The 27,500-nt window shown below is 39.0% G+C and overlaps 1 protein-coding gene and 1 long non-coding RNA gene across 2 annotated transcripts in view; one reads left to right on the top strand and one right to left on the bottom strand.

Moving 5' to 3' along the window:
* Nucleotides 1–22,444, top strand: part of LOC118764898 — a 26,406-nt gene extending 3,962 nt beyond the window's left edge. The window contains exon 3 of the long non-coding RNA XR_005000734.1: nucleotides 22,293–22,444. This is a non-coding gene — a long non-coding RNA (uncharacterized LOC118764898). The remainder of the gene's footprint in view (nucleotides 1–22,292) is intronic.
* Nucleotides 1–27,500, bottom strand: part of LOC118764674 (organic cation transporter protein-like) — a 429,478-nt gene that overhangs the window by 374,348 nt on the left and 27,630 nt on the right. The gene's annotated exons all lie outside the window — the stretch shown is intronic.

Raw genomic sequence — 27,500 nt, 5'->3', positions numbered from 1 at the left:
CAAACCAACACAGGTACTAAGCAATGAGAAACACACACACACATTTATATACATGTGTTAATGTTTGTTTTTATGTTTAGTCTGACAATGGCTTAACTGGCCAAAACTTAAACTTTGGAGTTACTATCAATAATAGCTATTTCTAGAATCCCTAAATGAGATATAAGTAGTAACAATATTAGACGGTAACGTTCTGTTTTTTTTGCCACTATAACATGGCTTTTCTATAAAGAACTATGTTATTACATTTGCTCTTCATGAGATCAGCAGCTTTCTGCCACTTCTCTGTTTATATATTGCGAGTAGGAACAATTGACTGCTTTCTCTAGCAGGCAAGTATCCAGTATCGCTGAAGGGTAAAGACCCAAAAATCATAGTCTACTGGTCTTGCCAAGCTAGAGGGGAATAATTTGCTCCCTTACAATATATTGGACACAGGTTGTCCAGCAGCTGGAAAAGATGTTTTCCTGGGGTTAAAATGTAGGAACATAGCTCTTTATAGAACAGCCATGTTATAGTAAGAAAAATCCATTCTATACACACACACACACACACACACATATATATATACTAGCTGATGTACCCGGTAATTCCTAGGAAAGCAGGGCTTATCCCTTCATTCTGTTCTCATAATTGTTTTGCTAATCCAATAACAACAATGTAAAAGTATGTACCCTTAAAACAGTTTTTGTGCATTTACAGAGAATACTGAACTGTCTTACACAGGATCTTGCTTTTAGGAATTCCCAATAAGTTATGAATACCCAAATTGTGAAGTCAGTTATATAATAACATGAAATTAGTCACCCAATAGTAAGAATTCAAATAAAGTAGCCCTGAAAAGGGCTTTAATGCGTTCCCAGAGTATATAGAACATAAGAGGAAATACCAATAAGGTATGTATACTAAAATCATGAAGCATGTTATGTAATAAATGACTAATCAGATACAAGATAATAACAATTCAAAGTAAATATCTCTGAAAAGGGCTTTTGTGTGTTCCCAGAGAATATTCCCCCCAGGGGCGCTAGTGTTGGTATCTTCATGAATAAGTCACTAACCGAAATAAGTGGATCTATTGTTCAGGAAAATACTATTTACTTGCTTAAGGGTTTTACTAGATAAATTTAGAAAATAACTCTAGCAGTTCGAATAACAAGAAATCCTTTTTACCAAATAATTTAGGAAAATGTATGGGTTATTTCCCTTGGCTATATATATATATAGGGATCCCTTCCAGGGGCGAATGGATTATTTCCCTTGGTTTTAAAATAAAATATATTAGATATATATAAGGATCCCTTCCAGGGGCCCTATTATCGATATTTTTTCCAACAATCTGAGTATGCCATGAGGTTTCCAGACATGAGTTCTACTCATGTATCAAGTATCATCAAAATCGATAAAATGACGTAAGAGGAGTTAGCTAACAACTCTACAAACACACCCACAGACAGAATTTCCAACATATATAGTTACCAGCATCGCCTTACTGGCACCTGTGCCAGTGGCATGTGTAAAAGATTCGAGCGAGGTCGTTGCTAGTACTGCCTGACTGGCACGTAAAAGCACCCACGACACCCTTGGAGTGGTTGGTGTTAGGAAGGGCATCCAGCTGTAGAAACTCTGCCAAATCAAGATTGGAGCCTGGTGCAGCCATCTGGTTCGCCAGCCCTCAGTCAAATCATCCAACCCATGCTAGCATGGAAAGCGGATGTTAAACGATGATGATGATATATACAATGTATAAAAGCCACTCACAAGCCTTTGGTTGGCCTGTAGCTATATTAGAAAACATTTGCCCAAGGTGTCATACAGTGGGACTGAACCCAGAACCATGTGGTTAGGAAGCAAGCTTCTTACCACACAGCCATGCTCCGTGCCCAAGGTGCCACACAGTGGGACTGAACCCAGGCCCATGTGGTTGGGAAGCAAGCTTCTTACCATACAGCCATGCTCCTTGCCCAAGGTGCCATGTAGTAAGAGTGACCCTAAAACCATGTGCTAGCAGAGCAAACCTCTTTACCATGCAGCAAGTTTGCTGCAGTGTATCAGCATGACCTTCTTTATTTTAACACCCATTTTTCTATGCTTGTATGGGTTAGAATCAAATTTGTTTGGTTCGATGCATTTCCTGTTACCAACTTCACCTCTTTCCGTGCAAGATGTTATTTCCCATGGCTGGACTTGTTAAGACAAAGTGAGACAAGCACTCAAGCATACACCTACTCGTACATTCATGTACCTTGTCATCATCATCATCATTTCATGTCTATTTTCCATGCAGGCATGGGTTGGACAGTTTGACAGGTGCTGTCTTGGCAGAAGACAGCACCAGGCTTCACTGTCTGTTTTGGCAGGTTTTTTTGTAGTTGGATGCCCTTCCTATCACATCATCGACAAGATTATTTGATGTTGTTATACATCACTGGTCACAATGCACTTTGCATCATTTCAGATTTTGAATGATGCCACCCCACTGGCTAGACAAGCAGACCAACATTCCATTCCTCCTGGCTGGAAGGTTGGTCCATGGCAGGGTGGCCCATTTACGGGTGAGTGGACTGGAGAAATGTGAAATAAGTGTTTTGCTCAAGAAGAATACAAGACATGCTTGGTATTTGCATGCATGCATGCACACACATGCACATGCACGCATGCACATATGCACACACACGCACACACATATGCACACACGTAGTCTTGTTTTATTAAAAGTGAAGCTCAAAATTTGTCTTGTGAGTTTAACACCACTGATCTTCAGCTGAAGCTGAGAATCTCAACACAAACTCTTGGCTTCAGTTTTAATAAAAAAAACAACATATTCTCCACAACATGTATTGGGCAGCCTTTTCTCATTCAGTCAGCCTTAAACAATGTGTATATCTTTATATATAAAAGTCAAGTTGTGTGTCTGTCTCCTACGATTTAGATTCCTAACTACTCCCACATTTTGCGGTGCAGTTTAACCAAAACTGGGTATCTTATAGTCGTGATTCATATCGAGCCCTTCTGGGTATTAGCACGCATCTACGATGAGTCTACGATTTAAAAAAAAATTTACCATCATTTTTTTCTATTTTAATGCATTTTTTTGCTATTATATAAGGGAAGTAACTCTCTAAAAATGTCTACGATGAGTCAACGATTTAAAAAAAAATTTACCATCATTTTTTTTCCATTTTTAATGCATTTTTTGGCTATTTTTTGGCTATAACTCTCTAAAAATGCTTATATAGTTATTTCCCTTACAAGCCCGAGCAACGCCAGGCGATACTGCTAGTGTATATACACAACAACATCACACCACACCACACTACACCATACAACATTACACATCACATCACAACACACCACCCACACACCAGCACTGACCAATTCCCATCCCCACATTTTCACACCTACACATACATACATGCACACGTCCAGAACACCAACCCTCTTTCATACGCACTTACATACTCTCTTATACACACACACGCACCTTCGTGTTATGGGTCATCTTTACTTTGTTATCTCCCCTACTTCTTCACTCTCCTGTGTGACCCTTCTGTCCGGCAGTCGCCATGATAGATCGTTAGCCACTACACACATTTTTTCTCTCGTTTCTCTCCTTGTTTTTTACTGTGTCCCTTTCTGTAGAAGAGTGTAGGCTCGAAACGTAAAAGATTTTTTCTATTCCTGAGCGTTATACTAATACATCTGTTTGTTTTGTACACCACTTCTCTTCGTCTTTTGTTTTTTTTTCGTAAACTCTCCTTATATGTATATATGTATATATACACATATATAGATACATATATATATATATATATATATATATATATATATATATATATATATATATATATATATATATATATATATATATAGCAATAAGAAAATGGAAGGTATCAATAGGTGGTTCATCAACTTTTAGACATTATATTATATCAATTCATTTATTTATTTACTAAACTGACAATTACAAGAAAATACATACATGTATAACATATTATGCTTTACATATAAAATATATTAATATATAAAGATACCAGTAATTATTAAAATATAACATACAGGAATATACATGTATGTATATTCTTGTAATTGTCATTTTAGTAAATAAATAAATAAATTGACATAATGTCTAAAAGTTGATGAACCACCTATTGATCCCCTCCATTTTCTTATTGCTCTATAAATTAATGGTAAAATATCCCTTTACCTTCACCCATTTAGTACACTCAGTAATGTAATTGCAATGCAATGAAAAACACTTGTGTATTAATAATTGGGTATTCTACCAGCAGTATATTGGATAGATATTATCCCTTAGTTGGTTGGATTCACAACCTCTAACTTTCTTGGAATTATATATATATATCATTGTTTAAATGTTCACACAGAACAAATAGTGAGGAATTATCAATCTGGGTGAAATACTTCGTAAGCTCTCTGTTGGCACATCAGGCTAACTATATGAAGATTAATGTTATAACCAGAAATGTCTCTGACGAAAGTAGGATTAATTTTCTTAGGTGGTTCAATTTACCTCAATCGCTCAATAGACCAATTGAATAAACCTATCAGTAATGTACATATAATAACTACTGGAAACGACTGTAAGCCAAGTTTGCTCCAATAAAGGAATAATATGTAATGGCCATTATTTTTAACTTTTTTCTTATATATATATTACATGGAAAAATGCGAGCAAGAAAAATTCTTAAGATTATAAACTTGGAAAATTACAGGACAAGTTTTTACACTTGGTAAAGTTCAGGACAACTTATTTACATCTGGTAAAGTACAGAACAAGAAAAGTTTTACTCGAAATATTGCGGCTAAGGATAAAATTTCAAATAAAATATTTAGATTTAGAAAATATTAGCTTTTATTAAAACTAAAAATTTTATTACAAGTTATCACTTCTATTTGTTATTACTTGTTACTTCTAATTAATAATCAGAAATTTGAAAATAGGTTATAAAAAATAATAGTAGTACATAATTAGTACAATAAATAGAATGATACAAAAATTAGTTATATGTTGCAATAAATTCTACCTATAGCAACAAATGCAAGTGAAATTTGCTCGAGTTATTCCCTAAGTCATTGCCAAGTCTTCACAATTTTAGTCCTGACCCAATCCCTATCTTTTATATAATGAATATATGCCTACCATATATACTAGTCTACTTTGCATAACACTTTAGCTATATTGGTACTTCTGTTTCTCATATTTTAAGTATTCTAGTGTGTCAATATTTTAACAAAATGATGGTACCTTTTTTAATTATGAAGTTACTTTGTAAATTAAAATCAAATAATTTTTAATATTCAAATTTTGTCCTTAGCTGCAATATTTTAAGTAAAAAATGTTCTTGTTTTGTACTCTACCAGATGTAATAACCTGTCCTGAACTTTTCCAAGTGTAATAATTTGCCCTGTAATTTTCCAGGTTTATAATCTTAAGAATATTATTTCTCTTGCTTGTATTTTTCCATGTAATCCATGTTTTTTCCAGGCTATGCTATTATGCTAATTAATAATGTCTCAAATGTGTCAATTAGTGGTGTTGTTGATAATGTTCTCCTTACCTCAATGACACTGGTGACAGATATTAAAAGTCCCCTTATAGAACTATATCCATAAAAAAGTATAGAACTATATTGTCACCCTCAAATTTGAGAAACAAACACTCATAACCTTATTCTTTTAAAACATCATTGCATGAGATTGATACCATGAAATTCCTCGAATTGAGCTCTAACATTTAAGCTTAATTAAAATATAGTTTGTTTGTTTTTTTAAAAAGTTAATCATACTTAAATCCAATTTTTTGCCTTACTTATATTTTTTCATGATATTTTACCTCACAACTTTTTTGATACAAATTTTTGTTACATGGAACCAAAACTATGAAATTCTTCATGCTTTCTTCTATTATTGAAGCTAAGATAAATATATTTTGCTTTTAAAATAAAAAAGTTATTCCGATCTAAACTTGATTGGTGCTGTTACTTACTCTCCAATAATATTGCTACAAATTTTGATGTAAACCCTTTTCTACTGGACCAAATCTCATTTTTTTTATGCCAAAATGTAGCTAGGGACCAGCCCTTTTCAAAAATCTTAACAGTTTAACTGAATTAGTGACAACCTTTTTAACCATGCAGCTGTTTTTTTAAGCATGTCAGTTTATCTTTAAAGGATATGATATGAGGGAGATTTGACTGCCATTGCTAGCTTCAGAGAACCTGATAATTTATGCTTCAAACACCACTTTAAATAAGGACAAAGTTATTTTTTACTAAATTTTCTATTTTTACAAAATTAATTGAAACAAAGGCAGCATATTTCACCAGAAATAGGGTGACAAAAGGATTAATACGAGCTGGTATCAAAAAGTTCCCAGACATGATTGTGCAGAGCTAGCAGTGACCTTCATGAGTAACATCACTGTGTTTACTTTGCAAGTTGTGATTCTTTGTGTTTTTGTAATCACATGTGTCTGCTGTAGTCTGTGATTTTGTCATGAACAGGAAATTGAAACAAAGAGCCAAAGTGAAATTTTGCATTAAGTCTGCTACAGAGACATTGAGCATGCTTCGGCAAGCTTACGGTGATGAAGTAATGGGTCATATGCGATGTTTTGAGCAGCAAGGGCACTTCAAAAGCTGAAGAACATCCCTGGAAGACGATGAGTGGAAGACCTGCCACAAGTATCACTCTTCGGAAATTTGGTATTGTGCATCAAGAATTTATCCCCCAGGGCCAGACCATCAGTTGAGAGTTTTACTATTGTGAAGTATTTGAGGGAAGACATTCATCGAAAGCAACCAGATCTGTGGAGCCCATAGAATTGTATTCTTCATGACAGTGATGCATCCTGTCACCGAGCTTGCCTTACTCGTGAGTTTCCTACCAAAAGCAGCATGGTATCACTTCCACACATGCCCTATTCATTACATTAAGCACCTGTGGACTTCCATCTTTTCCCCATGATGAAAATGCAGTGCAAAGGTTGCTGCTTTAACACCATTGTCAAAATCCAGAGCAAATCGCAGAAGGTCCTCGACTCAACTTAGGGTAAATGACTTCCAGGCTGGATTCCAAAAATGGCAGGAATGCTGGGACCAGTGTATTGCTGTGCAAGGTGACTATTTCAAAGGAGATTATGTCAAAACTTTGGTAAATAAGTTATTCTTTTATTAAACATAACTAGTCCAGGAACCTTTTGATACCACTTTGTAGACGGAATTTACATTCAGAAATTGAAACTTTCACTTTACAATATCTGCAATGTAGCCTCATGACAACAGAGTTATATATGAGGGTCCTCATTATTGGATGTTGTCACATTTAATTAGGGTCATGTCAAGTTATAAAGCTGCAGTGAGATAAGGTTTTTATTGGTTTTAGTCTTGTAAGATTTATGAAGATCTTAACGGCATTAGATATGTTTGTCAGGTTTATGTGCAGCTTAATGATTAGTTGGTCTTGGCTAAATTCTTACTAACAATGTCTTTGGATGTTCATGTTATATTACTCCAATTTCATTCTGTGTCCTGACTAAGTATTGAACTAAGTTTAGTGACTCTGCTTTATTTCGTGCGTCCACCTCGTGTCCTTTTTAAAGTCAACTTTTGACTGCCTTCTGATTTGCATTCTGGTTTGTTTCGTAAGTGGCATGTTACTTTTTGCACGTGGATTTATAAGTTCTGCTTTAATCAGCCTGCATTTTTTGAGTATATATTGCATTGTATTGTCTCCATTATTGATTGGCACTCAAGTAATGTAATCCAAGTTAATAATTCTGTATTAAAACATAATAATGTGCTAAGCTGGGGGTCTGTGCATCAGAGAGGTATTAACATGAGTTTGTCCCCAAAACTATTTATCTGTTCAACATTATGGAGATATCACTGGTCCCTTATGGTTACTGATGAATATCACTCAGAACCTTTTCTGTTGGATCCTCTCTCTGCCATTTGTTAGTTGTGTCTTCTCGATTGAATTAGCTTTTATCTTCATTTTATTCTGTTGATGACTTTATCTCTGCACCTTTCTGGTACTTTACCTCCTAAATTCCTGTTGAAAAAAAAATGCTTTTTCCTCAGTTCTTCTGCTCTTGGGAAACTTATATCATAGCTTTTGGGTTCCTTTTAACATAAACATTGAATTCAAACTAAACACCATGATGTTACTCTCCTTATTTAGCCTTTATCATCTTTCACTTTAGGAGGAGGCTCAGAGCACTGCCCTGCCCCTTTACACTTACTTATAAACACACTCTCTCACCTCTTCCTCCTCTCTCTCATCTCTCTTCTCTCTCCTCCCTTCTCTTCTCTCTCCTCTTCTCTCTTCTCTCCTCTCTCTTCTCTCTTCTCTTCTCTTTCCTCTCTTTTCTCTCTTCTCTCTCTCTTCTCTTCTTTCTCTCTTCTCTCTCCTCTCTTCTCTCTTCTCTTCTCTCTCTCCTCTCCCCCCTCTCTCCTCCCCACACATTTAGATATTTCTTTATGCTATTGCATAGAGTCAAAAGTTTTGCAATATTTTGGTAACTTATTTGCTTTATTCTTCAAGTCACCAAAAAAGCAGTCAAGCATTCAAAGAGCATCGAGCTGCACTGTCTGAAGCCTCCTTTTTTTAACAAGTTCTTTGATCCCACGATGATACCAGTTCTTGTCCTTTGAGGTGAAGAATTCTTTCACTGAAGCTTCCACCTCCTCTTGGTTGATGAAGCGTCATGAGCACAGGAAGTGAACCAAGAATCGGAACAAGTAGTAATCCGAGGAAGCTAGGTCCAGACTCTATGCTGGGTGTGGCATCCGTTCAATTCCCTCAAATTCTTGGAATTTATTCCAGGTTGTTTGAGTGGTATGAGGTCTTGTTGGAGAACAGCCTGGTTTCTGTGAACCAGAGGCCTTGAAACCCACAGTTTTAGGCCTCCCTAACCTTGCCTGATCATTGAGGTTCTTATAACCTGAACGATATTTCTTGACCCATCTGGTTACTAAACTGTGATCAACTGTACCTTCACCTTTCACACTGCAAATGGTTTTCGGTGCTTCCATGGTGTTATGGCCCAGTTTGAACTCGTAAAGCATAAGTTCTTGAATTAGACTACATTGTGTGGCTTTCAAATCACGTGCAGACTGAAGCAAGAGATAACACGTCAGCAGACCGACAACCACAATGCTACCAACCACAGCAAGTGCCTTCCACAGCTTGAACAGCTTCGGTCACGTGATGTACTTACTGCAAACTAGCACGTATGCAAATATTGCAAAACTTTTGACTCATCTCAAGAGTAAAATTAACCAAGCATCAGTCTTAAACAACTCAAAACCAGTAATCCCGTGTTTTAATTTTGCAACCATCATTTATGATTAATGGTGAATAAAAATTACAAGTGGTTGGATGTCTACTTCCCAACGTCTCTTTGAGCTTTCAGCTAGAAATAATCTGTGAGAGTTCTCACCCAATTTACTGCTGCTGCTGCTGCTGCTATTTATATAAGCTGTTCTATATGTAGTTCCTCCATTGATGCTGTACGTCTATTATAATTATGTTAAAGCCATCGTGTATGCTGTGAAGTACATCCTGCATTTTATATTTCTGTCCACCTGCATTGACAGCAGCTGCGGATGTGTGTCTGCTCACTCTTCTATTCGGTTTGTTTGGTTCTTTAATTATTTCTGCGGCATTCCAACATTCGTTATTTCACAATAGAAACGGTTAACAAGCTTTAGAATTCCCATAAATCATTGAAACATGTAATTTTATGGATGGATGCGTTTTGTTAACGCTTCTGCTTCCTTTGGTTGTAATCTTTCAGACTTTGTCAGTTCTTGCAACATGGCCAACCGCAGCAAACTTTAGATCTTATCCAACTGTTCAGTGTAAATATTTTCTAAATCTTAAGGGGCTTTTAATAGTGGGTGATGGTGGTGGTGGTGGTGGAGGATGGTGAGCTCAGTTTTATAGAATAAAGTTGAATGGAAGTTGAGTCTCAACCTGAATAGACTCTAGTTGACCAATGTCAACTGGGATTGATTGGTAAAGCTTCTCTCACCCGTGCACTACAACTGCTATCTCTTAAACAGAAACTTTTTTCTCTCTTTGCTTCTTCTACAAGAATCTCTACTTCTCTGACCTAGCTGCCAGCATATGTAGGCTGAGGTGTGGCTGTATGGTAAGAAGCTCACTTCCCAAACACATGGTTCCAGGTTCAACTCCACTGAGCAAGTGTCTTCTGTAACTCTGGGCCAACCAAAGCCTTGTAAGTGGATTTGATAGATAGGAACTAAAAGAAGCCCATCATATGAGTGTGTGTGCGTGTGTGTGCCAGTGCCACCTGACTGGCACTTAAAAAGCATCATTTGAGCATGACCAATGCCAATGCCACCTGACTGGCTCCTGTGCTGGTGGCACGTATAAAGGCACCCACTACACTCTTGGAGTGGTTGGCGTTAGGAAGGGCATCCAGCTGTAGAAATCTTGCCAGATCAGAGTGGAGCCTGGTGCAGGTACCTGGCTTGCCAGTTCTCAGTCAAACCATCAAACCCATGCCAGCACAGAAAGCGGATGTTAAATGTTGATGATGATGATGTTGATGATGGTGATATATATATATGTCTATGTGTCTGTGTTTATGCCCCTGTAACCTAGCATGTTTCAGCAAAGAGACCAATAAAATAAGAACCAGGCTTAAAAAGAAGAGTTAATTCATTCAGCTAGAATTCCTCAAGGTGGTGCTCCAGCATGGCCACAATCTAATGACTGAAACGTGCGAAAAGATAAAAGATAAAAGATATGTACCTAAACCTCAACTGTGTCTTATCTCACGATTCTTCTGTTTCAGGTCTGCTACTATCTGTCTGTTTGTCTCTGTCTCTCTCTGTCTCTGTCTCTCTCTCTCTCTCTCTCCCCCCTCACCCTATTCATGCTTCTTTTGCTTTCGGCCGTTGTTGAAATGAAACAACAAATGCAATTATTTGTGCATGGATGTCTTACAAAAATCATGGGAAGTGACCGCCGTCTTCTGGCTGTCATCATTGTTGTTTTAACATCCACTTTTCCATACTTGTATGGGTCAGACAAAATTTACTGAGGCAGATTTTCTATGGCCAGCTGTCCAACCTGTCACTAACCCTCACCTGCTTCCAGCTGGGCATGTTTTCATGCAAAACTACAAACAAGGGGCTCTGGTGGTATGAGGGTGACACTCATATAGAAATATCCCATGATGTGAAGACAAGGACACACACATATATGTAACGGGCTTCTTTTAGTTTTCCATCCACCAAATCTTCTCGAGACTTTGGTTGTTGCCATCTTATCATCATCATCATCATCATCATCATCATCATCATCATCATCATTTAATGTCTATCTTCCATGCTGCTATGGTTGGCTGGTTTGACAGGAGCTGGCAAGCTGGAGGGTTGAACCAGGCTCCAATTGTCTATTCTGGCATGATTTCTACAGCTGGATGCCCTTCTTAATGCCAACCACTTTACAGAGTGGAGTGGGTGCTTTTTATGTGGAGCCATAAAAACAAAAACACCCAGTGAAATTATTGGGTATGTCTTCTTGGTACAATATGAAATGGGGTATGTAGAATGAAGTGCTCTGACCAAATAAACAATAAAGATGGCACAGATAGACTGGCTCATGAATTGATTTATCTGGCCATTTCAGGTAAACAAACACCATTTTAGATTTCATCCAGGTCAAAGCAAATTGATCAGATGTAACTGAATAATTTTTAACCAAGCTCTCATCTGACCATCATCACTTTCAGCTATAATTGGAGGGCTGATCAGTCAATATGTTGGCGAAATTCTTCAGAAAAAATATCTGGCCATATGTCTGAATTGAAAAAATTAATTACATTGAAACACAGCCAGGGTCAATAAAATAATTACCAGCCATTGAGGCAGCTCCGAAATAGTTGATTGTTCTGCCAGGAATACTAATCTCACCATCTTGAAATAATGGTTTCAAATTGTGGCACAAGGCCAGCAGTTTTTTTTTTAGGGGAGGGGCTATGTTGATTACATCAGCCCCAGTGCTCAACTGGTATTCATTTTATTGACCCCCAAAAGGATGAAAGACAATGTTGACCTCAGTGGAATTTGATCTTAGAACATAAAAATGGATGAAAGACTGCTCAGCATTTTGCCTGGCATGCTCACAGTTTTACCAGGCTGCCACCTGACACCATCTTGAAATAATAAAAGACACATTTGATACTGTAGTCTTTGATATGCTAGGTGAAGATAAAAGGCATGATGGTCATGGTAGATGCATCTTTGATCATAAGTTAGATTGTTAAGGCATGACCAGTGGTTAAATAACACCACCACAAACCACGCAGCTTCAATGTGGGTACTTCACCTGCTAGAAATAGCAGCCAAATTTCTCTTAAACTTTTCCTGCTGCCAACCATTTAAGAAAAGAGAGGACATATTAGATGATGTAATCATAGATACATCATATCTGAAATAAAAAAGATGTGGTGGCCATGGTCAGAGAGTCTTTGCTGAGACGGTGGATTTAGAACTAAACATCTATAAAATCATAGGCTGTGTAATAAGTTTGCTTCTCAACCACATGATTCCAGGTTCAGTCCTACTATATGTCACCTAAGGCAAGTGTCTTCTACCATAGCCTCAGGAGGACAAATGCTTTGTGAGTGGATTCGGTAGACGGAAACTGAAAGAAGCTAATCACATATGTGTGTGAGTGTGTGTGTGTGTGTCTATGTTTGCCCACCACCACCACTTGACACCTAATGTTGATTTGTTGATGTCTATGTGACTTAGCAGTCTGGCAAAAGAGACTGATAGAAAAAGTACCAGGCATAAAAAAAGAAATAAATACTGGTGTGTGTGTGTGTGGGGGGGGTTATATTCGACTAAAAGTTCTTCAAGTCATTGCTCCAGCATGGCCAAAGCCTAATGCCTGATAAGTCATTATTAAATTCATACAAGGATGGCCTCGATTAGAATATCTTCCCCCACACACACACACCGACTCCCGACAGTTCTGTCAATCTGTGGCCATGTTCCAACCATATTATTACATTTTATTTTTGTATTTTCTGCTTCCATTAATAACCAGCCAAGCATAATGACAGACAGACAGACAGACAGACAAATGGATTGGCTGATAAGATACGGCTGTAGATTGCCATGGAGAGTGAGAGGGAGAGAGAGAGAGAGAGAAAAAGAGAAAGAGAGAGTCAGTAGACATACTTATATACACACACCCACACGTACCTGCATGCATACATAAGTATATATCTATGTACTTAAGTATGTGTGTAGATAGGTCTGTAGCTATGCATTCATACATGCATGCATGCATACATACACAACGGGTTTCTTTCAGTTTCCATCTACCAAATCTACTCAGAAGGCCTTGGTTGGCCCAAGGCTATAGTAGAAGACACTTGCCCAAGGTGCCATGCAGTGGGACTGAACCTGGAACCATGTGGTTGGGAAGCAAGCTTTTTACAACACAGCTGCTCCTGCATAACATATTATAAGCATATTACACACACACACACACACTTACACACACACACACATCTTCATTATCATCATTGACAGCTAACATCATGGGTTGGATGGCTTGACAGGAACTGGCAACGCTAGGGTCTGAATCAGGTCCCATTGTGTGTTTCTATGGCTCAATGCCCTTCCTAACCCTGACCACTTTACAGAGTGTACAGGGTGCTTTTCACATGGCACCAGCACCCACACCAATTCTTTTCATGTGGCACATCGGTCTTAGGATCTCAATTCTGTTGTGTTGGCTGGGTCTCCTCAAGTACAGCAACAACAATGGAGGCGCAATTGCCCAGTGGTTAGGGCAGCGTACTCACAGTCAGAGGATCACGGTTTTGATTCCCAGACCGGGCGTTGTGTGTGTTTATTGAGCAAAAACAGCTAAAGCTCCACGAGGCTCCGGCAGGGGGTGGTGGCGACCCCTGTTGTACTCTTTCGCTCCAACTTTCTCTCACTCTTTCTTCCTGTTTCTTGTTCCCGACTTCCTACGCAACCGCTGAGCCTGGATGCACATTCATCCATCCGTCGATGCTCTCGGGTTGACCTCCTTTCTCTTCTGCGGGTCTTACGAATAGCAAAGGACCATGTTTCAGACTTCTCCCACTGCAAACAGTCCTGAGACGCTCAACAAACAAACAAACAAACAGCAACAACAAAACCCTACATATATTTCTGTGGTAGCCATCTACCAAAGCAGAAAAAAATTCTACAAAACCAATTCCCTGTCTTTTTCTCTCTGCTGAGATATATAATACATTGCTGTACTCCAGACATGCCCACCACAACAGAATTGATGTCCTAAAATCACTGTGCCATGATGCTGGTGCCATGTAGAAAGCACTTGTGATGGTGCCACATTAAAAGCTCTTGTGTTGCTGCCATGTCAAAAGCATCCAATGCACTCTGTAAAGTGGTTGGCATTAGGAAGGGCATCCAGCCGTAGAAACTGTGCCAAAACAGATAATTGGAGCCTGGTGCAGCTCTCCAGCCTTGCCAGCTCCTGTCAAACCATCCAACCCATGCCAGCATGGAAAATGGACATTTAATGATGATGATGATAATGAATTTAACTATTGTTTCAACCATTCTTTATATAAGAGGTGAAAAAACACATTAGAATTATTTCTGTTTTTATTTTTTATTTTTTTTGCTTGCCTTCTCGGTTCTGATAATTGGCCAGTGACTGTTCCAAATGGCATCAGCTGCACAGACATTATACATGGCACTGTCCTTTTTATTTTTAGATTCTAAAACTTCAGTTGATATATTCAAAGGTTGCGGAACAATTTAGTTCTGTTCTCTTGATAGAGCAGGATTTAGGATGACTCTGTGTGTGTGTGTGTGTGTGTGTGTGTGTGTGTGTGTGTGTGTGTGTGTCTGTGTGTGTGTCTGTGTGTGTGTGTCTGTGTGTGTGTGTGTGTATGTGTTTTTATGTGTATTTGTGTGTGTGTTTGTGCGTGGGTGGGTGTTTGTGTTTGCGTGTATATATATATTCATGTGTATGTTTGTAGATGTGTGATTGTGTGTGTGTGTGTGTGTGTTTTTATGTTTGTAGGTGTGATTGTGTGTATTTGTGTGTGTGTTTGTGCATGGGTTTGTGTTTGTGTTTGTGTGTATACATATCTATGTGTGTGTTTGTAGGTTTGTGTTTGTGTGTGTGGGGGGTGTAATCAGACTATGTATTGACAAATTGTTTGACCTCTTTATCAACAACAACAACAACTGCAACAATCCAAAATGAATATTATTATTGATTATTGACACGTAAAAAGCACCAACCGATCGTGGCCGTTGCCAGCTTCGCCTGGCACCTGTGCCGGTGGCACGTAAAAAGCATCCACTAAACTTACAGAGTGGTTGGCGTTAGGAAGGGCATCCAGCTGTAGAAACATTGCCAGATCAGACTGGGCCTGGTGCAGCCTCCTGGCTTCCCCTACCCCAGTCGAACCGTCCAACCCATGCTAGCATGGAAAGCGGATGTTCAACGATGATGATGATCATCATCATTTTAGGGAGAATTGGTTGCTATTTCTGGCAAGCTGAGTGAACACACATTTATGTGTTAATGTTGATATGTGACTTTTTCATTCTGTAAATATGGCCAACTTATATTTCACAATATCACAATATCAGCCACGCCATCACCACCTGTCACAATGCACTTCCAATTCTGTCTTGATTGCACCATTCTTTTCCATCTTGACCCAAATTTTTTCACTAAATCCTTTTCCCATCATTGTGGAGGTCTTCCAAGTGGCCTTTTCCCAATTCCTTGCATATCACTCTGCAACTGCCAAGCTCTGCCTGTTGGCTGTGAACCTTACGATATGTCCGGCCCAGTGGAACTTGTGTTTTTGGTACTCTGCAATCACATTGTTCACTCCACTCCATTATCAAATTATCTCATTTCGAATGTATTCTCATAGATATCCTTAACACAGAACTTTCCATGGCCATTTCTGTTGCAACCAATCAATGTTCAGTCCACTTCAGCCCATGTCTCACTTGTGCATAAGAGTGCAGGTTGCCTGGTGCTTCTGAACAGTCTGGCACATATGGCATCGTCGAACTTTGTTTGGAGTACATCCTTTTGTTAAGTCGCCTTTCATTCCTGCTCTTATTCTGTCTGAGATTTCAGAATCCATATTTTGGCAGATATTCACTATCTGTCCTAAGTAGACATCCTCCTTTACCCCCTCAGTTTCATCGCTTCCCACCATTATTCAGCCTGGTGCTGTCTTCTGACCACATATATTTTATTTCCATGTGGTTCATTTTAAGCTCTGAGTGTCCAGCCCTTTCAGCATGGTCTGTGTCCTGTTATTTTATTTTTTTAAATCTGCAGGGTGTGATTTTATGGAGATTTGGTTGCTATTTCTAGCAAGTTGAATGAACACTTTATGTTCCATTTCTCTGTTAATGTTAATGCGTGACTTTTTCATCTAGTAAATTCAGGCAACCTATATTTACTGGATATTATTCAAAATAATACTTCAGTTCAGCACAAATTAGTAAATGTAGGCCAAAAAAAGAAAAAGTATTAGTCTAAATTCTATACAAAAAAAACAAAATGAATACCGTTTTATGCTTGAGTGGGCATGATTATTCTCAAAGATACTCTGCCTTTATATTTTGCGTGTTTGTATTTTATTCTGTTTTATTGTTTTTTTATATTAAACCCCACTTGATTGCCCCACTTTTCAGGGCACGATTATGTGACTGTGTCCTGAAAGAAAGAGAGAGGGAATGAGAGAGAGAGAGAGAGAGAAAGTTGTATGATGTACCCACTTGTTTATTTAATGTAACAAGTTTGTAGTAAGTACTGTAGATTAAAAAAGATTAATAAAAACACTGGGAATAGGAAAATGCATAGGTTTTAGAGGGAAACCATTGGATGTTAGAGACAAAGAGAAAGTTAGATATATAGATAGATAGGTAGGTAGGTAGGTAGGTAGGTAGATAGAGAGAGAGACAGACAGACAGACAGACAGATAGATAGATAGATAGATAGATAGATAGATAGATAGATAGATAGATACACAGATAGATAGATAGATAGATAGATAGATAGGTAGGTAGGTAGGTAGGTAGGTAGGTAGAGAGAGAGACAGACAGATAAATAGATAGATAGATAGATAGATGGATGGATTGGTAGGTAGGTAGGTAGGTAGGTTAGTTAGTTAGTTAGTTAGTTAGTTAATTTGGCTCAAAAGCAAATAGCAAGGCCATGTAGGGGGACATGGAGTTAAGTACAGGGTGGTGTTCATGTAAAGAGTTCAGGCCACTTGAGGTCCAGGGAGGCTTTGAACAAAGCGGTCGTCGGCATCTTCACCATCTCATCTGGCAGCCTGTTCCACGGATCCGCAACCCGGACGGAGAAAGCTCCTCTCCTTCGATTGAGATGAAATCGTCGCAGGTAGAGCTTTTCGGAATGACCCCGCAGCCGATGCTCCGGAGCAGGAGTGAAGAACAGCTCTTTCGAGAGGTTACACTTCCCACTTATGATGTTGTGGGCGAGAATGAGATCACCACGGCGGCGGCGTTTTTCAAGAGAATAAAGGTCGAGCGTCCTCAGCCTTTCTTCGTAGGACAAATTTTTGAGACCATGAACCAGGCGGGTAGCCAGCCTCTGGACTCTTTCGAGGTGCTGTATGTCTTTGAGGAGATAAGGAGGAGAGGCTTGAATCGCATACTCCAATATGGGTCTCACCAGCGTGACATAGAGTGGCAGGAATATGGCTGCTGTGAGCACTCCGAATGACCGTCGAATCAAAAACAGAATTCCGCGCGCTTTGTTGGCAGCATGGACGCACTGGGCCGAAGGCGAAAAGGAGGAATCCACCAAGATACCCAGGTCCTTTACCTGATCAGTCCTCTCCAGCAGCAGACGACCCGGCTCGAAATCAAGTTGAGTTGTAGGAGTAGAGCCGACAGGCAGATGACAGCACTTTGACACGTTCAGACACAGGTCCCAATCGTTAGACCACTTCCAAATTTGGTGGAGGCATCGACGAAGATCCTCTATACTACCGCGAGGAGCGACCAGTTTGACATCGTCGGCAAATAGAAGGGTGTGTTGCGTGAGGTCGTCGGGCAAGTCATTTATGAAGACTAAGAACAACAAGGACCCAAGCACTGAACCTTGAGGCACGCCACTGCTCGCACTGGAGATGTCGGACCGCGAACCATTAACTTGAACTTGGAAGGAGCGATCTGAGAGGAAGGCACCAACCCATCGTACAATATCCGGATGGAAACTATATGCTTGAAGCTTGACAAGTAGTAGGCAGTGATTTACCGAGTCAAAAGCTTTGGCAAAGTCCAATAAAACGATGTCAACAGCATCACTATCATCGAGGATGCACGTCACCAATTCTTCCATTACTAGTAAGTTGGTCAAGCATGATCTCTTCGGCACGAAGCCGTGTTGGGAATCAGTGATCGAGGCTGTGCTTAGGAGGTGGAGCATCATACTTTTCTTAAGGATGGTTTCGAACATCTTGCTGATTATTGATGTAAGGGAAACCGGTCGGTAGTTAAGCGGGTCTTCGCGGTTCCCTTTCTTGAAAATTGGGCAGATTATCGCTGTTCTCCAGTCTGCAGGTATAACACCCGTCGCCAATGACATATTGAATAGTCGTGTTAAGGGCTCGCAGATGACCGGAGCCAACGCTTTGATAACCCGTGGGTGTATGCCGTCAGGGCCGTGACCCTTGTTGACATCGAGGCCTTGAAGAACACGTTTGACTTGGTCCCGCGTGATGATCAATCGAAGCATTGGAGGTACCGATCTATCAAATGGAGGGGGTTCACGACCATCATCTTGTTTGAAAATAGTTGAAAAAGCCTCGGCAAATAATTGACTCTGTTGATAAGGGTCCTCAATCGATACGCCTGTTGAGTCTACCAATGTTACAATCTGGTTGTTCAAGCGGGAATTCCGCTGGACATGGGCAAAGAAGGTTTTTGGATTGCTACTGGCATTTGCCGCGATTTTGTATTCATAACTGAAGCGTTCTTTCTTTTCAATTTTCACGGCTCGGTCTCGTTGAGTTTTGTACACCTCAAAAGCTGCAGTCGAATCCAGATTTTTGAATTCAGCCCAAGCAATATCTCTGAGTCGACGTTCTCGTTTAACCTTCTTCGTCAGATAGATAGATAGAGAGACAGACAGACAGACAGACAGACAGATAGATAGATAAGATAGATAGATAGATAGATAGATAGATAGATAGATAGATAGATAGATAGATAGATAGAGAGACAGACAGACAGACAGACAGACAGATAGATAGATAGATAGATAGATAGATAGATAGATAGATAGATAGATAGATAGATAGATAGATAGATAGATAGATAGATAGATAGATACACAGTGACACAGAATACTCAGGCAAATAGATATGTAGATAGTTGGCTAGACATGTTAGATAGAATAGACAGACAAACAGACAGATAGATGGATAGTGACAAGCTAAAGAGAATAGAAAAATAAATAATTAGAAAGGCTGCTATGTATGTATGCATGTGTGTGTGTGTGTGTGTATAGATACATACACACATGTGTCCCCATACACACACCCACACTCACATGCTGCATCTGATTTCTAGCATGTGCACAACACTGTAAGTTTTGGGAGAGAGATAAAAGGTGATCGTACTGATTTGGTATTCTGATTGAACTTTTATTTTGCTGACTCCCCGTCCCCACCATCTCCACGAAGATGAAAGGCAGCTGTGATCTCGGCTGGGTTGGAACCCAGAACAGAGAGAAATGTAACAAAATACTGCAACATACTTTGTTATTCAAACAATTTTGCTAAACCACTGCCCTTATACTCCACCCACTACCACCACCACCACCACCACCACCATCATACTCCTCTTCCTTCCCTTGTTTTTTCCTCCTTCTCCTCCTCTTGTTTTTCTTTTTATGCTAGCATGGTATGGGTGAATGTCACAACATCACATTGCTTATCATGGTTTACATCATCACTTGGTACAGACAACAGCAGGATGTTGTTGATGTTTTACAGTATGCCCTGGAACCATTCTATCAATGTCACTGGCACTTGAGGGGCTCATCTCATGTAGACCACCAATTCTTGTTCCCTATTTGCAGTCATTGTCCTCATCTACAGTCATAGCTCATCTACAATCCAACATGTAGAATCTGTGTCATATTTAAATGTTCTACATTCTTTGAAATGATTTCAGTCTCCAAAACCCTTCCTATCGCTAAACACTTTATACTTGGTGCACTTTATCCTGCTATCATCCCTAATTAGGTTGTTTGTTGCAGTTTTAAACGGTTCCATCTCACTATATTTGTTCTTAATATATATATATATATATATATATGGGCACGAAAAAAGCACCATTCGAGCGTGATCGTTACCTGCGTCGCCTTACTGGCACTTATGCTGGTGGCATGTGAAAAAAACATTCAAGCGGACGTTAAACGATTATATATATATATGTATATACACACACACCATCATCATCATCATTGTTTAATGTCCACCTTCCATGCTAGCATGGGTGGGATTGTTTCACAACAGCCAGCCAAGCAGAAGCCTGCACCAGGTTTCTGTAACTGTTTTGGCAGGATTTTTACAGCTGGATGCCCTTCCTAACACCAACCACTCAGAAGAGTGGACTTAGTGGTTTTTACATGGCACAAGAACAGGCGAGGTCAGTTTTGGCAAGGTTTTTACAGCTGGATGCCTTTCCAAATGCCAACCACTTTATAGTGTGGACTGGGTACTTTTAAGTGGCACCAACACTGACAGGGTTACCAAGTACTTGCAAGACAAAAAAAAACTTTCAAAAGGGGAAGGGGCATTGGAGGAGGTGATCTTGTGTCAGATGATGAAAGGTTATAGTGAGAGAGAGAGAGAGAGAGAAACAGGTGTCTTGCTGTAGAGGAGGTACGAGGTTACCTGGCTGGAGAGAGAGAGATCAGGAATAAAAACAGAAACAGGTGCATTGCTGCAAAGGAAATACATGGTTACCCAACCAGAGGGAAGCGCAAGAGAAGGAGAGAGAGAGAGAGAGAGTGGGAGACAACAGGGTAGCGTTGGTGGTAAAGTGCTGGGCACACTCACAAGGGACAGGGATCAGAATATAAATGGGATGGTTGAGTAAAGGAAGAGAGAGATATAGATGGTGGCAAGTGCCAGGGCATAACCTTGCAGTTCGAATGCCATAATATAAGTGGCAGGATATTGCGAAGGAAGTGTGATTAAAGAGTGTGAGTAAGTGGCGGAAAACCTGGTATGTATGGAGTCAGGGGGTGGGCTACTGGATATAGCAATGATACAGAGGAACAAGGTCGTGAGGACAAGATTGGGGAGTGAGAGCTAGGCATAGTGTAGGAAGGAGGAAATGTGAGGAAGAGAAGAGATGTAGATTGGTTTGTTGAGGTAGAGTGAGGGAAAAGTTTTCTTGTTACATGTGGGTAGAACACACAGGTCAAGGGCTAGCAGAGAGCAATGATACAATGGCACACCACCAAGAGGACAGGATTGGGGAGTGGAAGGTAAGCATAGTGCATGAAATGGAAATGTGAGGAAGAGATGCAGAGATGTAGCTTGGTTTGTTGTGGTAGAGTGTGTGAAGAGTTTTTTTGTTATGCATGTGAGACACACAGGTTAGGGGTTCCACAGGAAAGCAATGATACAGTGATGTATATGTGTTTGTCTGTGTGTGTGATTGTGTATGCATGGATGTATGTGTGAATGTCTATGTCTCCTTGACTTGGCATCAATTTGTACAAGTTGTGTCCCTTGTTTCTGTGCAAGCATGTCTGGCCATGGGGGAAATATTACCTTGCTTGGAAAGAGGTGAGAGTTAATGGCAAGAAAGGCAACCATCGGAAGGAAATCTGCCTCAACAAATTCCGTCTGACCCATACAAGCATGGAAAAGTGGATGTTGAAACAATGATGATGATGGTGGTGGGGTGCAGTGAAAGGAACGGTAGAAGGATGAGACGGAATCAATATACTCTTGCTAATTTGCTAATTCCCCTGCTGTCACAACAGACACACCTGGTGCTAATATAATACAAACGTCATTGTAATATGATACAGTATGTTGATTATTATTAACTATGAATTCTAAATTATTATTCATCTCTTTGTGTGTGTTTGGTGGGTGCTATTTTGGTGTCGCACACATATATAACCACATATATTAAAATAATTATCATTTCTATTCGTTTCAGACCTCCTCTGCTCTCATAGTTTTTTTTACTTGGCTGCCATGTTGATTAGTACGACTTAGCTCTCACATTAAACTGAATAAACAACCAGACACACACCATTACAAGAAGAGTTCTACCAAAATCTGTCCCAATGGCTGAAAGTGAAGAACTTGAAGGTAAAATAAGGTTTTTCTTCTTTTATCATTTTGCTAAAGGTAAAAAAGTCCCTTTAAGAAATAACAAAAAGCAGAAACAAAATTAAATAGTAGTAATGAGTGTTCTTTAATTAATAATAACCATCTCTTTATTAAATATATTAATGATTTGGCAAACGAGGCTGATAAAATAAGTACCAGGTTTTAAAAATTGGGGGGGGGGGCATCTGTTTGACTAAATCAGTGGCACTCAACCCTTTTTTTGCCTATGGACCCCTTTGAACCCTACTTTACTCTACTGGACCCTCATCGCTGCTTGATGTTTAAAATATCCCATTATATTATTAGGAATTACAAAGATGTACTTGCATAGCAAGTGACCTGATCTGAGATCGTATGCTGGAATGAAAGCAATTGCAGTGTGTGAGGTGTTTATAAGCCATTTAAAAACACACAAAAACCGTTAGATTCACTTCAACATTTAAATTTAATTTGATCAGGTTACGGTCTCAAAGTGACGAAAATATTTTGGCAAATTAAAAGTAAATGTTGAAGTGAATCTAACAGTTTTTAATATTATTAGGAATTATATTAAAAAAATTCTTTAAATATTTTGTGTATTATAGAAGTATAAAAAACAATTTTACACATAAACTTTAACTGCAAAATCTGATATGGACTCCTGTTGAGGACAACTGGACGAAATCCTTCAAGGTGGTGCTCCAGTGTGGGCTGCACTCCAATGATTGAAACAAGTAAAAGAAAATAATAATATTTTTTTCTAATTTAGGAGCAATTTAAAGACGATGCCAATAGTTTTGATAGGGGTGGGGATAATAGTTGATTGCATGCCCCCACCACCGTACTTGACTCGAGAAGGATGAAAGCAAAGTCAAACCTCAATAGGATTTGAACTCTAAGTGTAAAGAGCTGGAAGAAATTCAATTAAGCATTTTGTCTGGCATGGTAACAATTCTGCCAGCAATTCTGTCTTTAATAATAATAATAATAATAACAATAATAATAATAATAATAATAATAATAATGATTTCAAATTTTGGCACATGGCCAACAGTTATGGGGAAGAGGGTAAGTCAATTTCATCAACCCCATTGCTTGCACAACTGTTATTTTATTGACCCCTGAAGGGATGAAAGGCAAAGTCAACCCCAGCAGTATTTGATCTGTGAATGTAAAGCCAGAAGAAAAGCTGCTAAGCAATTTTCCCAGCATGGTAACGATTCTGCCTGTTCACCACCTTCCATAATAATAGTGCTGTTCATCTTGATATGTGAACGTGCATGGCTCAGTGGTTAGAGCATTGGGCTCACAATCACGAGGTAGTGAGTTCAATTCCTGGACCGGACTGCATGTTGTGTTCTTCGGCAAGACACTTTGTTTCATGTTGCTCCAGTTCACTCAGCTGTAGAAATGAGTTGTGACATCACTGGTGCCAAACTGTAACAGCCTTTACCTCTTCCTTCGGATAAGGGGAGGCTGATATGCATGGGCGACCACTGGTTTTCCATAAAAGCAGTCTTGCCTGGACTTGTGCCTTAGAGGGGAACTTATTAGATGCAATACCATGGTCATTCATGACCAAAGCGGGGTCTTTACCCTTCTTACCCTTTATTTTGATATTTGATCACCATGTCGCATGCATATGGTATGATGCATGTGCCTGGTGTACCCTTATCAGAAGGATAGTCATGATGGGTATACTGGGCTTTGTATATTTTATCTCAGTGTCACTTTGATGGCATAAGCTGCTCTTTCACTCAATAATTATAATAACAATCATAATGTTAATAATAATTAGTAGAGTCTGGGACATTCCATACTTTATAAATGGTCTTTTTTCTATTTTGATGCATAGATTTTTAAAAATCTTCATTATGTCATTTCATTGTGTTAAAGATTGCAATTATCTCTCTGATTTCCTTCCATCGTTGTGGCTGTTTAAAGTTTAAAACACTTCACCGTGTTTCAATTATATCTTTGATGTCCTTTCATAGTTATTGTTGTTGAAATCTTATCATTTGAACTTGTTTCTTGAGCACTGGTCATAAATTGGTAGACATTGATTTTTTTTTTTATTTCATTTTATTTTAAATTCCAAGTGACTCCCCACATGTTAATTAGTAATCAATGGTAAAACTGAACTCAAACAAACAATTAGTTTGTTGAGAATTAGGGAAGAGGAGGGAAAAAATAGTGAGAAATTGCCCAAAAGATCATAATGAAATTCACACAAGATTTGACAAAATCGAGATCCCCCCCTCCCTTCCCCCTCCTCCTTCCCTCCTTCCTTCCTTGTCATCATCATCATCATCATCTTCTTCATAACTTTACTTCTACATTCCATTCCGGCATGGGTTAGATGGTCCAACAAGTCAGAGACTGTCTTGCTTCAATGCCTCAGTTTTGGTATGGTTTCTTCTGGAAAGGTCATGTTTGGATGACCTTCCTAACAACCAACGATTTTACAAAATGTGCCGAGTGCTTTTTCCATGTGAGGTCACTGTTCAACTCACAAGACTGAAGAACCTCCACAATCGAGGGGGATGTGTCTGTCTGTTTGTCCCCCCCCCACCACCACCACTGCTTGACAACTGATGTTGATGTGTTTGCATCCCTGTAACTTAGTGGTTCAGCAAAAGAGACCAATAGAGTAAGTACCAGGCTTAAAAAATGATAAATACTGGGGTTGATTCATTCTAAAAATTCTTCGAGGTGGTGCCCCAGCATAGCCACATTCCAATGCCTAAAACAAGTAAAAGATAAAAATATATGTACATACATAATGTGCGTGTGTGTGTGTGTGTGTGTGTTAGTCTATGAAAGAGAGAAAGCGGTAGGGAGGGAGGGAGAGAGTGAGTAGTATGTAATGCATAGTTTGTGTGTTCAGGAAGAGATATTTACACAGGTATGTGTACTTGAAGGTTACCTCTGACAGAAAAAGACCCACCTGTATGCAGGTAGAAATGGGTGGGTACGTGTATGAGTATGTCCTTGTAATGAAGAGACAGAAACATCAAGAGACAAGAACCTGCTGTCAGGAAAACAACTGGTAGTGAGGTGGACAGAATCTCTTGAAGTATTGCCTTATGCCCCTTTAGGTTGTGAGTTCAAACACTGCCAAAGTCAACATTAACAGGTGATCGTATTTTCTCCTCGTGTCTATGTTTGAAATCAAGTTAACAATTTCAGTTACTGTATTCCTGTGCCAGTGACACGTAAAGAGCACCCACTACAGTCTCAGAGTGGTTGGCATTAGGAAGTGCATCCAGCTGTAAAAACCTTGCCAGATCAAATTGGAGCCTGGTGTGGCCTCCTGGTTTGCCAGTCCTCAATCAAAACTGTCCAACCCATGCCCGCATGGAAAGCGGACGTTAAACGATGATGATGATGATGATGATGTATTTGATGGTATAAAAGACATACAGGCATATTAAATGCACTCCAGTTTCAGTAGACCCTAATCATCATCATTTAATATCTCTTTTCCATGTTGGCATGAGTTGGATGGTTTGACAGGAACTGGCAAGGCTGGAGAGCTGCACCAGGCTCCAATTGTCTGTTTTGATATGGTTTCTACAGCTGGATGTTTTTCTTAATACCAACCACTTTACAGAGTGTACTGGGTGTCTTTTATGCGGCACCAGCATAGGAGCTTTTTATGTGACACCATCACCAGTGCTTTTTATATGACACCAACAGGATCATTCAGGAACAAAATTTTAGTGCATTAAAGCAGGTAATATTTAAAGTGTATATCAGACTCAGGGTGAATTTTTTGAGACATTTTTTTGGATAAAAAATGTGCATCTTATATGCCATTAAATACAGTATATCTTCAATTTTGTTCCATAGTTAAGATTGCTAAAAGCTCGTTAAAAGCCATAACACTTGAGAACACATATCCTGCTAAAAATGACAATCAGAATAATATTTTAGCTAAAACAAAAAAAAAAACAAGGAAACACCCATAATTGGTCTAAACCGACACAACTTCTTAACATCTTCCTCAAGTCACATCCTGTTGTCTTAGAACAACAACAACAACACGCTAGACTGATCTGAAGTTAAATAACAACAATGACCCCTCTTCCCACCCTTCCCACGTACCATTGCTGGACATTGGTTGTGACCTTGATATCTCAGCGTAGTGTTTGTGTTGGAATTTGTGATAGTGGTAGTAGCAGTGGTTGTGTCATGGTTGTTGCTTAGCTGTAAAGTTATCCAACACCATAAAAATTACATATATATATATATATATATATATATATATATATATATATATATGTATATGTATGTATATATTCTTAAACAAGAACATTATTGACAGTGACTTCAAAGTTACTGTATTCTTGTTTAAGAATAATAAATTTGTACTTTATTTACATTATTTACATTTGTCAGATATTTTCCTCATCTTGTTTGTTGTTAACGCAACATTTTGGCTGATATACCCTCCAGCCTTCATCAGGTGTCTTGGGGGAAATTTTGAACCTGGGTACTCATTCCTAAGGTATTTTTCAATGTTATTATTATTATTCAGGTCATTGCCTGGAATTGAACTCAGAATCTTGGGGTTAAGAGCACAGGCTACTAACCCCAAGATTCCAAGTTCGATTCCAAGCAGTGACCTGAATAATAATAATAATAATAATAATAATAATAATAATAATAACAACAACAACAACAATATCGAAAAATACCTCAGGAATGAGAATCCAGGTTCGAAATTTCCCCAAGACACCTGATGAAGTTTGGAGAGTATATCAGCCAAAATGTTGTGGTAACAAGATGAGGACAAATATCTGTCAATTGTAATTAATGTAAATAAAGCCATGCAAAGTATTAACAACGTACTGTAACTTCTTGAAATGAACATTATGTAATAAATTTCCATTACAGACATTTTTCTGTTTGAAAACACTGTATCTTGATTGGTTTATGTGAAGTGGCTGAAAACTTTTGCAGGGCTATCTTTGGTGGTCATCTTGCATCTTCCCCCTCATTCACAACCCCTGCTACAAAATATAATGATTAGGTATGGAAATTATTCCAA

This window comes from Octopus sinensis, linkage group LG9 (genome assembly GCF_006345805.1).
Source record: "Octopus sinensis linkage group LG9, ASM634580v1, whole genome shotgun sequence".
Classification (NCBI taxonomy): Eukaryota; Metazoa; Mollusca; class Cephalopoda; order Octopoda; family Octopodidae; genus Octopus; species Octopus sinensis.
This window is presented reverse-complemented; position numbering and strand designations above follow the sequence as displayed.